Here is a 12777-nt window from a genome sequence, read left to right as displayed (position 1 = left end):
CCCTCCTCAATATTTCTGTCAAGATATCTCCAGTGTCTGGTTAAGTACCTCTAGTAATAAGGTTCTCACTACCTTCCAGGAACTGCTCTAAATGTTAGAATATTCCTTCTTTTTAATAAGTTAAAATTTTTCTCCATCCATGAGTCATGGGTAACCCCTTCACGCCCCTTGGAACTGGTATGCTCCATTTTCAATGTTATTTTCTCACCTAGCTTCTCTTTTTTCAGAGTAAATATCCTCAGTTCCTTGAATTGTTCCTTCCTAGGACATAGTTTTAAATCCCACCATCAGTCTGGTCTTTCTTTCTCTGGACAATCCAGTTTGCTGATTGACCTCTTGATGTGTATTTCCCATAACTTATTTCAAGTTCCTGACAGAGTCTAAGCAAAGGTAACTAAGGTAAATGCACTCATGAGCTTTGCTTAGCAGCCACATCACTCCATCAGTTTTATATTTATCAGTTTAGGCTAAGTCATGCCACGGTTATGACCTGAAAGTCTCACTGGCTTACAAAACAAAGGTTTATTTCTGGCTCACGCTCTATGTCCACCATGTGTCAGCAGCAGCTGCACTCCACATTGTCTTCCTTCTAGGACTCAGGGTGAAGGAGCATTTTTTCATTCCTTTCTTGATGTTGTTCATCTTGCGGCAAAGAAGAGGGCGGTGATGGACATAGTACACCTCACCTCTACTCACATTCCCTTGGTCAAAACAAGTTTCATGGCCAAGACAGCTGCTTTTAAAAAGGAGAAGCCCTGGAGGAAAAGCCCCAGTAGGGAGGGTCAGCAACTATTTTTATTTTTACTGCAGCTAAAATCAACTTAAGTTCCTACGTCTCTTTCATATGACTGCTTTAAAGTGAAGTGCCTCTCATATCCCCGTTCCCTGTCCTATTATTCTAAAATTGCTTTTTGGAGTCTAAGTGCAAGAATTTACTTTTGCCTCTATTAACTTTCATCATATTAAATTGGTGAGTCAAACAATGTAATTTCTCTCCTTTCTGCTTTTGTCTTAACCACACATTTGGTTGGCCTGTTATCATTGTCTTCATAACCCAATTCCTTGATAAAAATTATAAGGAGAGTTAAGGTCTATGGCAGGATCCTGAGACATGCCACCCAAGCAGAGGTTCCTAACTCTTGAGAGTTACAGGATGGTCTTCGGGAGTCCTTGAATTCCCTGATGTTATATGGAGAATTTAGTCAGGGCCTTTTCTCTGCAGAAGATTCATAGATTTTGTCAGATTCTCAAATGGATCCATTGAGTCTTCCGCACAGGTAAAACCTTAGGGTTCCCTAAGAGAGAATTCAGAGGGATACTCTGGGCACCATTGGTGCTTCCAAAGCATGCCATGGCCATCGGCCACCACTCTTCTTGCCCACAATGGAGGGATTGATATGGTTTGCTGTCCTCCTCTGAAATGGCAGAGACCAGGGCTTTCTGCTAATCACCTAGGTATAGAGGAAAAGGCTTAAAAGACTTGCATAAATAAAATGTCTGGCACATAGTAAGCACTTGAAAAATATTTGATGTCCTCCTCAAATTCACAATCACCCCGAGGAAAATGCGACACTCTTCATTTCTCCCATGGAAGCGTCAAGTTTGATTTTCTACATCTTGACAGAAGACAGGGAAAGCAAAATGCACCAGAGAATAACACTACAAATGCTTGATATGAGAGAAAAGGTTAAGACAGTATAGATTATTTGACCTGGAGTACAATTGCCAGGGAATAATAGAATGATTTTCAGAAAGAGGAGGCAGTTCATTTTGGGTTTGGCAAGACAGGGCTGTGGGTTGTGTATCTGCTGTGATTCCCTCAATATTGTTAGGTTTTGTAGTTCTTTTTAGTTCCTATGCATTGATTGCTTCTCAGATGTTAGGAGCAAGAATGCAACCTAATGCATCTGTCCCTGCTATGCTCCAGACACTGGGCCAGGTGCCTGTTTGCACTGTTTCTGGTTATCATCCCCATTTTACCCAAGAGGACCCCGCAACTCTGACAAACGTGTTCTTCTGACTCCAAGGCCACGTTCTTTTCACTACACCGTATTACCAAATTCATCACCTACTCTGGGGAAGTCACCATAGTCCTTAATATTGAGGGACTGTTATGGATTGAATTGTGTCCCCCAAAAATATGTGTTTGAATCTGAACCCTTGTACCCAAATGTGGATGCAATCGTCTTTGGGACTAGAATGTTCATTGTTACGTTAATAAGGCCACATTACTGTGTAGGGTATGACTTAAACCTACTTACTTTTGAGATATAAAAAGGGCAGATTACCACCAACAACCACTCTGGCAGGGATAAAATAGAGGTTCCTGGGCAGAGTGGGAGAAAAATGTAGAACAAAATTCAAACTCACAAAAAAAGACCAGACTTACTGGTCTGGCAGAGGCTGGAGGAACTCCTGAGACTATTGCCCCTGGACACCCTGCTAACTAAGAACTGAAGCCGCTCCCAAAGTCCACCTTTCAGTCAAAGATTAGACAGGCCTATAAAAGCAAACAATAACATGCATGAGGGATGGGCTTCTTGAATCAAGTATCCAAGACTAAATGGGCAACCCCTGTCCAAAAGCAAAGATGAGAAGGCAGGAAGGGACAGGAAAACTGGAAGAATGGACGTGGGGAACCTGCAGTAGAAAGGGAAAGGGGAGAGTGCTGACACATTGCTGGGATTGCAGCCAATGTCATAAAATAATTTGTGTATACATTTTTGAATGAGAAACTAATTTGTACCGTAAACTTTCACCTAAAGCACAATAAAATTAAAAAAAAAAAAAAGAGCAGATTAATCACAGAGTAAAAAGCACAAATGGGGGAAGGCGGATGCCACGTGGATATACCCGAGGAATGTTGAGAAGAAAGCTAGAGAAGCTGAGATAAGGATTATCCCCCAGAGTGGAGACAGAAAGCCTTGCCCTCGAGCTGGCGCCCTGAGTTTGGACTTCTAGCCTCCTGACCTATGAAGAAATATATTTGTTTGTTGAAGAAACCCAGTTGTGGTATTTTTGTTATAGCAGCACTAGCAAACTAAGACAGGGACCTGCGGAAAGTTACCTACCTTTATTTCCTCCTCTATACCAGGTACTGTGCTCGGCTTGCTTTCCTTGCTGTATGTTGCCAGTATCACCAGCTGCCGCTGAGTCCATTCTTGTTCATGGCGACCCTATGTGTGGCAGAGTAGAGCTGTGCTCCGTTGGGTTTTCAATGGCTGATTTTCCTCAGAAGTAGATCACCACGCCTTTCTTCTGAGGCGCCTCTGGGTGGACTCAAACCTACAGTCTTTCAGTTAGCAGCTGAGCATGTTAACCATTTGTACCACCCAGGGACTCCAATATGTGGCTTGTAATTTAAATGCTTTTAATTTAAATGAACTGTTTTAATATTTGTATCACAGATGGAAAACCTCTCCTTAGAAGAATAGACTTAAGTCATCATCCTGAGAGAGGAGACTGTTTGAAGCTGAGAATAAGGGTCGGGTCCCTCCTTGGCTTGCATTAACTGAATTACCTTGTGTCCTCAAGCTATCAGCCTACATTAAGGTGTGTTATAGAGAAATAACATGTGAAACGTGTAGGTGTTTTTCATATCATCTAATACACCTCACGGTGTGACTTTTATGAAGAGCCATGGGAGAGATTTCTCTCAGGTTTCAGCATCCAGAAAAGCTGCGCTTCCCTGTAGCGACTAGCTTCTCCCGAACTTCTGGACCCCGTGAGGGTGATGGTGTTTCTTTCTTTGCTTTGGCCAGTTACGAACCTTAGAGGCAAATTTGCAGCCCCCACATCAAGCAACTGATTCACACAGTATATAGTTTGATATTTTCCTTCCCTTATCTTCTAGGATTCCGAGATTCTTATTTTACCCCATTGCAAATTTCACTATTTTTTTTTCTAGCCTGTCTCAAATCCTTTGTGAAATGAGGCCGAGAGACATATTCATTCCCACATACGTTTCTGTGTAAGTCCAAAGGTAATAAAAACCCAACCAAGTTGTTGTCTGTAGGCAAGACAGAGTTTAAAGGAGAATTCAAGAAGAAACTCTGAGAAGTTTGTGTAAGGGATCACAGATCTAAAGACATAAGCCAAAAAGACCTAAGATCTTAAGTGTGGCTGTAATTAAACATCCGCTTACTTACAAAGGAGCCCTGGTTGCACAGTGGTTAAGAGCTTGTCTGCTAACCAAAAAGATTGGCAGTTCGAATTCACCAGCTGCTCCTTGGAAACCCTATGGGGCAGTTCTACTCTGTCCTATAGGGTCGCTATGAGTCAGAATCAACTCGACAGCAACGGGTTTGGTTATTTACATAACAGAAAGTCTTTCCTAGAAACTAAATAGCAGAATCCAGGAGAAAATATCTCATGGGCATGTTGAGACCATTTGTTGCCGGTAGAAACCATAAAAATCAAGGATGATTATAAGGAAGTTTCTGAAATCCAGTGATGAGGCAGCTGTATATCATTGAGCTGAATAATCTGAGAGTAGAAAAGTGGAGGCGCAAATGTTTAACGCCCTCACTGCTAACCAAAAGGTGGACCATACAAGTCCACCCAGAGATACCTCAGAAGAAAGGCCTGGCAATCTACTTCCAAAAATATCAGCCACTGAAAACCCTACGGAGCACAGTTCTACTCTGACATGCGTGGGGTCGCCATGAATAGGAATGGATGAACAGCAACTGGTTTGGTTTTTTTTTTCAGTTTAGAAAAGTGCCTCATTAGGAGTGTGCTGTCGCAGTACAGAGAGAGCAACATAACAATATATGTATAAATTTTTGTATGAGAGACTCACTTGAATTGTGAACGTTCACTTAAAACACAGTGATAAAAAAAGAGAAGTGCCTCGCTAGAAAGCAGTTCGTTTTGCCATCTCCTTTTACAGCTGAGACAAGAATCTGAGTGGAAAGAGATGCTCTGCTCACTTTTATTTTGCATTTCAGCACCTAGCACTGTATGGCCCATGAGAAGAACTCAATGAGTGTTCACAGAAGCGAACTGAATTAGCTGCTTTAGAAGATTTGTGAGCAAACCATGCAGGCTGGGCAGGCAAAGCTTTGGAGATAGGATACCTGCCCATGCCTTACCTACATTCAAAGGAGGAAGAAATGGCTGGGAACCTGGTATGCAAGTGACTAGGTGGTTAATGTTTTAGAGCCTCTGCTGAGATCAATACAGAGAAAATATGCACCTTTTTTCTGCTTGTCAGTAAGTTGCCTGCTCTTTTCTCTTTGCCTCTGAATGTGAAAACCTCCCCGTTTTTCAGCCCCCTGCTGGCCTCCTCTGTCTGATGTGCTTTGGTCTATTCTCTGCTGCCACACCCTGGGGAAAAGAGATTTTTTTTTTTTTTTATGTGTCCAAATTGTTTCCTAAATGCTGGGCATCTGTCCTGATAAGGATTTTGCCTTCTACATCTAAGAGCTTTTCTTTCCCTGGTAGTGTGAATTGTTTTTCAGAGGAATGAAGGGTAAGGAATGGACCATGTGGTTTCAGATATTCCAATTGCATGCATTTTTTCCCTGCTGCACCCACTGTTTTGATTCTCTCCACCTAAGGCTGTGTTTATACATCGAGCACAGTTTTAATTTCGGAGTTTTGCATCTGTCATCTTTACGTTCATCTGAGTTCTTCGTTACGCACACTCGTGCCCTCAAATTGACATTCTACCATTTTGTTTTTGTCCTTCATCCCAATACATTGGTATTCAATTTGGGTTTTAATGACTGAATTGAGAAAGAAATAGAGCTACTTCTCCTTTAAAACATGGATCACTCCTCTTCCTACTCCTTCTAATCAAACCCAGCAGACACCACCTATACATTTGTAAGAGGTTGTACAAGCTGAGAACGTAAATTTTCTGATATTAGTACTAACAGATCCACAAGAGTTTATAAATGTGCAATTAAGAAATTTCTAGGTTCTTGCCCTAAAATAATCTGTAAACCTTAAACCAAAAATATCCCGTGAAGTCTTAGAATCAAAAAATAGTTTAGTTAACTAGTAAAAAATGCCTGCCTTGAGCATTACGCTCTTTTAGTAACTATCTCCATGGGATCAAACGGGCAACAGCAACTTGAAAGATTAGATAGGAATCTTAGGGGGCAGTGAGTTTATGTTAATGAGGAAGGAACAACTCAGAGAAGGAAGGTGAGAATGGCTGCACAGCTCAAAGACTGTCATCAATGTCACTAAACTGTACATGTAGAAACTGCTGAATTGGTGTCTGTTTTGCTGTGTATATTCTCAACAACAAAATAAATAAAATTTAAAAAATGAGAATGTTAAGGGGGCAGGGAAACTAGATTAATGGAAATGAAACAACCAAAATGGAAAGATTGAGAATGTTCATGCATTGTGAAGAATGTAACCAATATCACTGAACAACTTGTGTAGAATTTGTTGAATGGAAACCTAAACTGCTGTGTCAATCTTCACCGAAAACACAATAAATATTATTAAAAAAAAAAGAATGTCTGGGTTCTTGAAAGATCACCATAACATACTCCCAAGTGAAATATATAAGTCCATAACTGTGAATTCACTAGGCTAACATCCACGTGTGAGAGGGCAGGTGTCAGGAGTGTGTGTGTGCGTGTGTGTGTGTGTGTCTGAATGTACAGTGTATACACAAGAAACTGGGTGACAGCTGTTTCTGGTGAGAGGAACAAGACAGAAAAGGAGACTTATGTTCATCCTATTCTTTGGTACGTTTTAAATTTTGGACCATGCACATGGAATAGTACTTACTCCAAAAAATTCATAGATAAAAACCTTTTAATTGAAAAAATTTAGAATGACGAGTAGTTGTGATGACGACAGTATATACAGTAACTTCCTGTTAAGTAGTAAAAAGAGGATGGGGCTTTGGCACAACACAGATTGGTTTCATTGATCTTGGCTTTTCTGCTTACTGGTTCTATGACCTAGGACAAGGTGAATTTTCTCTCTCAGCCTCAGTTTGCTGATCTGTAAACACTGGGTGATAGTATTTACTTAATAATGTTTAATTCTGAGAATTAAATGTGGCACCTTATAAAATTGCTTAGCAGGACTTGGCATACAATAGAACTCAGCAAAGAGCGACTATCATTATTATTTCCATAAAATAACCCACAGAGGCCACTGTCAGCCCCAAATTTCTGCACTGGCAAACCATTGGTCTGACTCAGTATGTCACTTTGTATTTGTCTGGAGAACCATGAGCTCTTAATCCATAACCTATGCTGTCTCTACTTCAATGGACAGCCAGGAAGGGAAATATAAAATCCCACTCAGATACTAAGGAGCCCTAGTGGCACAATGGTTAAGCACTCAGCTGCTGACCAAAATGGTGTGATTCAAACCCACTAGTAGCTCCACGGAAGAAAAGACCTGGCAGTCTGCTCCCCTAAAGATTTCAGCCCGGAAAACCCTACAGAGCAGTTCTACCCTGTCCTTTAGGGTCACTATGAGTCAGAAGCGACTCGACAGCTCACAACACCAGGATACAGAGAGATCCTCCCCACTGAGAAAATCCTGATTTCAGGACTTAAGTGTGGACAAAGCTTAAATAAACCACAGAGAATGTAGTTAAATCATATGAGTCCCCTCTTATTAATTTAAAGGGCTGACAAAAATGAATTCTATCATTTAAAAAAAAGAAAAATAAATAAATCTTCAAAAAATTCTTGATCTGAATCTGATGCTTTTACACCAAGCTCATTATTTTACAACTGCTGTCAAAAAGCATCTAACCACAGCGTCTGCCTGATACTCTCTGAAAATGACTCCTTCTCGTTTAATCTCTTCTGCGCTAATTCATTACTTTTAATGGACCAAGAGCAAAGACACACAAAGCCCAAAGTACAGCTCTAAATTTTCAATTCATTTTATAAGCTATAGAAAAGAAATATGTTCTTACAAATTGTGGTAGACAGCTGCCTAGTAAATGTAAATTTCACTGTTAGGAATTTTTCATTTCTAAAAAGTGTCTTAGCGTAAGGAGAAAAACAGTCTTGGAAGGAAGTATTGAAAAGTTCTGCCGTTATCCATAAGGTTTTCACTGGCCAATCTTTTTCGGAAGTAGGTCACCAGGTCCTTCTTCCTAGTCTATCTTAGTCTGGAAGCTCTGCTGAAACCTGTCCACCATGGGTGACGCTGCTGGTATTTGAAATACTGGTAGCATAGTTTCCAGCATCACAGCAACATGCAAGTCACCACAGTATGGCAAACTGACAAGCAGACCCTCCATGAGATGGACTGACACAGTGGCTGCAACAATAGGCTCAAACTTACCTACTATTGTGAGGATGGCGCAAAACTGGGCAATGTTTCGTTCTGTTGTCCATAAGGTCAGTGTGAGTCAGAGCCAACTCAATGGCACCTAACAACGGCAACAACTGAAAAGTCGTACAAAACAAGGTAAGTTGGAGGTTTGGGTTTAGCTTCAACTATAAGAGAAGCTTATAAAAACGTAATATTTTTCTAGTCACAGAATCAATCAAATTCATAAAGTCAACAGTCTACTTATGTCATGGAAACGGTTTCACCTTGAGTGTCAATGACTCGAAGGTCAGGTGAGGGCTCAACAGAAACGAGTGCAGTCGTAAGGGAGGGAGGAACACTCTCCTCTGTAGAAAGGTGTTGTTTCAGTTGCTGTCGAGTCGATTCTGACTCATGGTGACCCCATGTGTGCCAGAGGAGAACTGTGTTCCATAGGGTTTTCAAGGGCTGATCTTTCAGAAGCAGAATGCCAGGGCTTTCTTTCAAGGCATCTTGAACCACCAACCTTTTGGTTAGCAGCCAAGCATGTTAACTGCTTGCACCACCCAGGAACTCAGAAATGTGATGGTCCTCACTAAAGACCTGAGGAAATATAAAGCTATTGGTGAACAAATAAAGTCATGCTGCATTTGGAGACTGGGAATCACAGAGGTTCCTATAATAACTATAGGACCTACCACTTGTAAAGCACAGTGCCTTGTATCTAAAAATATAAGTTGGTGTTGTTAGGGGCCGTAGAGTCGATTCCGACTCATAGTGACCCTGTGTACAACAGAACGAAACACTGCCCCATCCTGAGCCATCCTCACAATCGTCGCTATGCTTGAGCCCATTATTGCAGCCACTGTGTCAATCCAACTCATTGACGGTCTTCCTCTTTTTTGCTGACCCTCTACTTTACCAAGCATGATGTCCTTCTCCAGGGACTAATCCCGCCTGATAACATGTCCAAAGTATGTGAGATGAAGTCTCGCCAACCTCCCTTCTGAGGAGAATTCGGCTGTACTTCTAAGATAGATTTGTTAGTTCTTCTGGCAGTCCATGGCATATTCAATATTCTTTGCCAACACCATAACTCAAAGGCGTCAATTGTTCAGTCTTCCTTATTCATTGCCCACCTTTCGCTATTCAATCCATACCAGTGCCAAATAATATTTATTAAATGAATTTATGAATGAGAACAGGGAAGCAGTGTACCTCTAAGGATACACTCTTCACCTGAAACATCCACGTGATCTCTTGACTGACTTGCCTTCCCTTCTCCAGGGAAAGATGGAGAGTGCTCCTTTGCTTCCTTCTGAGTAGGGAGGTGAATTGGGTTCCTTCTGGGAAAAAGTTCTTTTTCTTCTCCTCCTGGATTTTCACTTTGAGCTGAGATCATTAGAGTCCCCGGGTGGGGTTACTTCTGTGTTTACAGGAGATAGAGCCTCCTTGTACATGGTAACGTGGCTGGGACCCAGGATGATTATGGCTGGTGATTGCATTCACTTCCAGTACACCCCTGTCAAAGTCCTTTTGAGACTGGTTGCTGAATTACAGCCAAACAAAGCAACTTATTTGGAATAAACAAAATTCCTCTTTCAGGAATGTTCCTTCTACCACTCTCCCTCCTACCGCTGTAAACATACTTCATGTTCGTAGGTTAAGTTTTTCTCTTTGCAGTGGCCCAAAGTTCCCACGATTTGAAGACTAGAAATTGCTTCCCTTGCACTCACATATTAACTGCATTCGAGAGAATTACCAAGATTTAACAGATTTAAGGTGATTGTCGTGTAATTCTTTAAGGAATCATGTATACATTTTAAAATTTAAAGAAAAATCTATCTTTTTTTCTTTTTTTTTTTTTTTTTATTGTGCTTCAGGTGAAGATTTACAGAGCAAACAGTTTCATTAAACAATTAATACACATTTGTTTTGTAACATTAGCTGCCAACCCCACGACATGTCAACACTCTCCCCTTCTCAACCTTCGGTTCCCCATTACCAGTTTTCCTGTCCCCTCCTGCCTTCTAGTCCTTGCTCCTGGGTTGGTGTGCCCCTTCAGTCTCACATACATGATTGAACTACGTGTGTTATTGTTTATTTTATAGGCTGTCTAATCTTTGGCTGAAAGGTGAACCTCAGGAGTGACTTCAGTCCTGAGTTAAAAAGGTGTCTGGGGGTCATACTCGGGGTTTCTCCAGTCTCTGTCAGACTGTAAGTCTGGTCTTTTTTGTGAGTTTGAGTTTTGTTTTATTGTTTTATTTTTCCAGCTCTGAGAAAAATCGATCTTGAGGAAAGTCTTTTTAAAAGTATGAGAGAAAGAATCAATGTTGCAGATTTTTTCCAGGAAAAGGAAAGTTACCTGCTGTATACAAAGGATGGTGACGAGCCCACGATGCCATTCCTTCACTTTCCTAGGTATTAAAGCCTCTAGAATATATGACATTGCTTCTTAGTTTTGTAAACTGTTACCAGTGGGGAGAACTGGATAAAGGGCACATGGGATCTCCCTGTATTATTTCTTACCACTGCAAGTAAACCTGTAATTGTTGCCAAAAAAAAAAAAAGTTTAACTTTAAAAAATCTCTAGAATAATGGAGTCATCCAGTACACTGGTAGCCCTGCAGTCCCCACTGCATGGAAGCGCTTACATGCCCTTCTTTGTCTTGAAGATCCTCTACAGATCATTGTTGGAAGCACCAACACAATCTTGCAGAATGACATTTGCACAAGACAGACTGCAGAGAGGTTGGAATGGGTTCTTCGTCCTTGAGAACTGAGAGCACGGTGAAGCCAAGCAGGCTTCTCTCCAAAGCCTACTTCGTAATTGAAGTCTTAAACCACTCTTGATCGCCTCTGTCAGATCAGTAAACTGACCTGGCTAACTGATTGGCTGTACGGGGATCTTTCCAAGGATAGGGAGTTCCTATGTTTTATTCATCTTTCTATCCAACATCTAATACCTTGTCTAGTGCCTAGTAACTGAAGAGTAAATGTTTGTTGAAGGAATGGATTTATGAATGATAAACAATAACTACCATTGCCCTCGTGTTCCAAGGACTCTAAAAAACAATTGGAGTGTGAACTTATTCCAAATCACTTACTGATTTCTTTGAAATCAAAAGACCAAGTTGGGGCTTTAATATAAATTTTTTCACATTATTTCTATAATAAAACCAAAAAACTCGTTGCCACCAAGTCGATTCCAACTCATAGCGACCCTATAAGACAGAGCAGAGTTGCCTCATAGGGTTTCCAAGGAAGGGTGGTGGATTCAAACTGCTAAACTTTTAGTTAGTAGCCAAGCTCTTAATTACTGCATCATCAGGGTTCCATTTCTATAGCAGACACGTTCATTTTAGAAAAATTTGAAAAACACAGAGAAGTACAGAGATGAAAATTGAAATCACTTATAATTTCACCATCGAGAAATATTCCTATTGATTCTTTTGGTGTATATCATTCCAGATGAATATAATCATTCATTTCTTCAATAGTTTTTTTTAACCAAACTGAAATTATAGTCTACATATTTTTATAATCTGCCTTTATTCTCCATTTAAGTACATACTAAAAACATTTTTCCATAGCTTGCAGTTGTCAAAGGACAGAGCATAAAGGCTAAAACCTTCACTGAATCAAAACTGTATCAGTCATGTTGAAACCATACCAGAGGGAATGGTGGTATCCAAAGGGTCCATTGTGCTTGAAAAGTTGATTGTATCAGATTTAGAAAATGCTTCGCCTATGTACTCAAGAGAGTGGAGACTTTTACAATATGACTCTAGAGAAAAGATACTTTTTGGCTATTTTCATAACTTATATACTTTTGTCATGGATTGAATTGTGTCCTCCCAAAATATGTGTCAACTTGGTTAGGCCATGATTCCCAGTATTGTGTGGTTGTCCTCCATTTTGTGATTGTAATTTTATGTTAAAGAGGATTAGGGTGGGATTGTAAGGTCCTTACTAGAGTCACATCCCTGATCAAATGTAAAGGGAGTTTCCCTGGAGTGTGACCTGCACCACCTTTTACCTTACAAGAGATAAAAGGAAGGGAAAGCAAGGAGAGAGTGGAGACCTCATACCACCAAGAAAGCAGTGAGGGGATCAGAGTGTGTCCTTTGGACCCAGAGTTCCTGCATAAAGAAGCTCCTAATCCAGGGGAAGAATGATGACAAGGACCTTCCTCCAGAGCTGACAGAGAGAGAAAGCCTTCCCCAGGAGCTGACACCCTGAATTTGGACTTCTAGCCTACTAGACTGTGAGAAAATAAATTTCTCTTTGTTAAAGCCATCCACTGGTGGTATTTCTGTTACAGCAGCACTAGATGACTAAGACAATTTTATAAGTGAATTTTGATGAGAGGATATTTGAAGTTAAGGCAAATCTTTGGCTCCATGTTATAATTTACCATTCTAAGGAGACTTGCCAGCTTCTCAATCTTTAGGCTTCTATGGAATCTAGCAGAAATGCCTGCCTCCATTTATATTGAGTGAAAGAAGTCAGATTTTTAAAAAGTACATA

The sequence above is a fragment of the Trichechus manatus genome, unplaced genomic scaffold (assembly GCF_000243295.1).
Source record: "Trichechus manatus latirostris isolate Lorelei unplaced genomic scaffold, TriManLat1.0 scaffold00013, whole genome shotgun sequence".
NCBI classification, from domain to species: Eukaryota; Metazoa; Chordata; class Mammalia; order Sirenia; family Trichechidae; genus Trichechus; species Trichechus manatus.
This window is presented reverse-complemented; position numbering follows the sequence as displayed.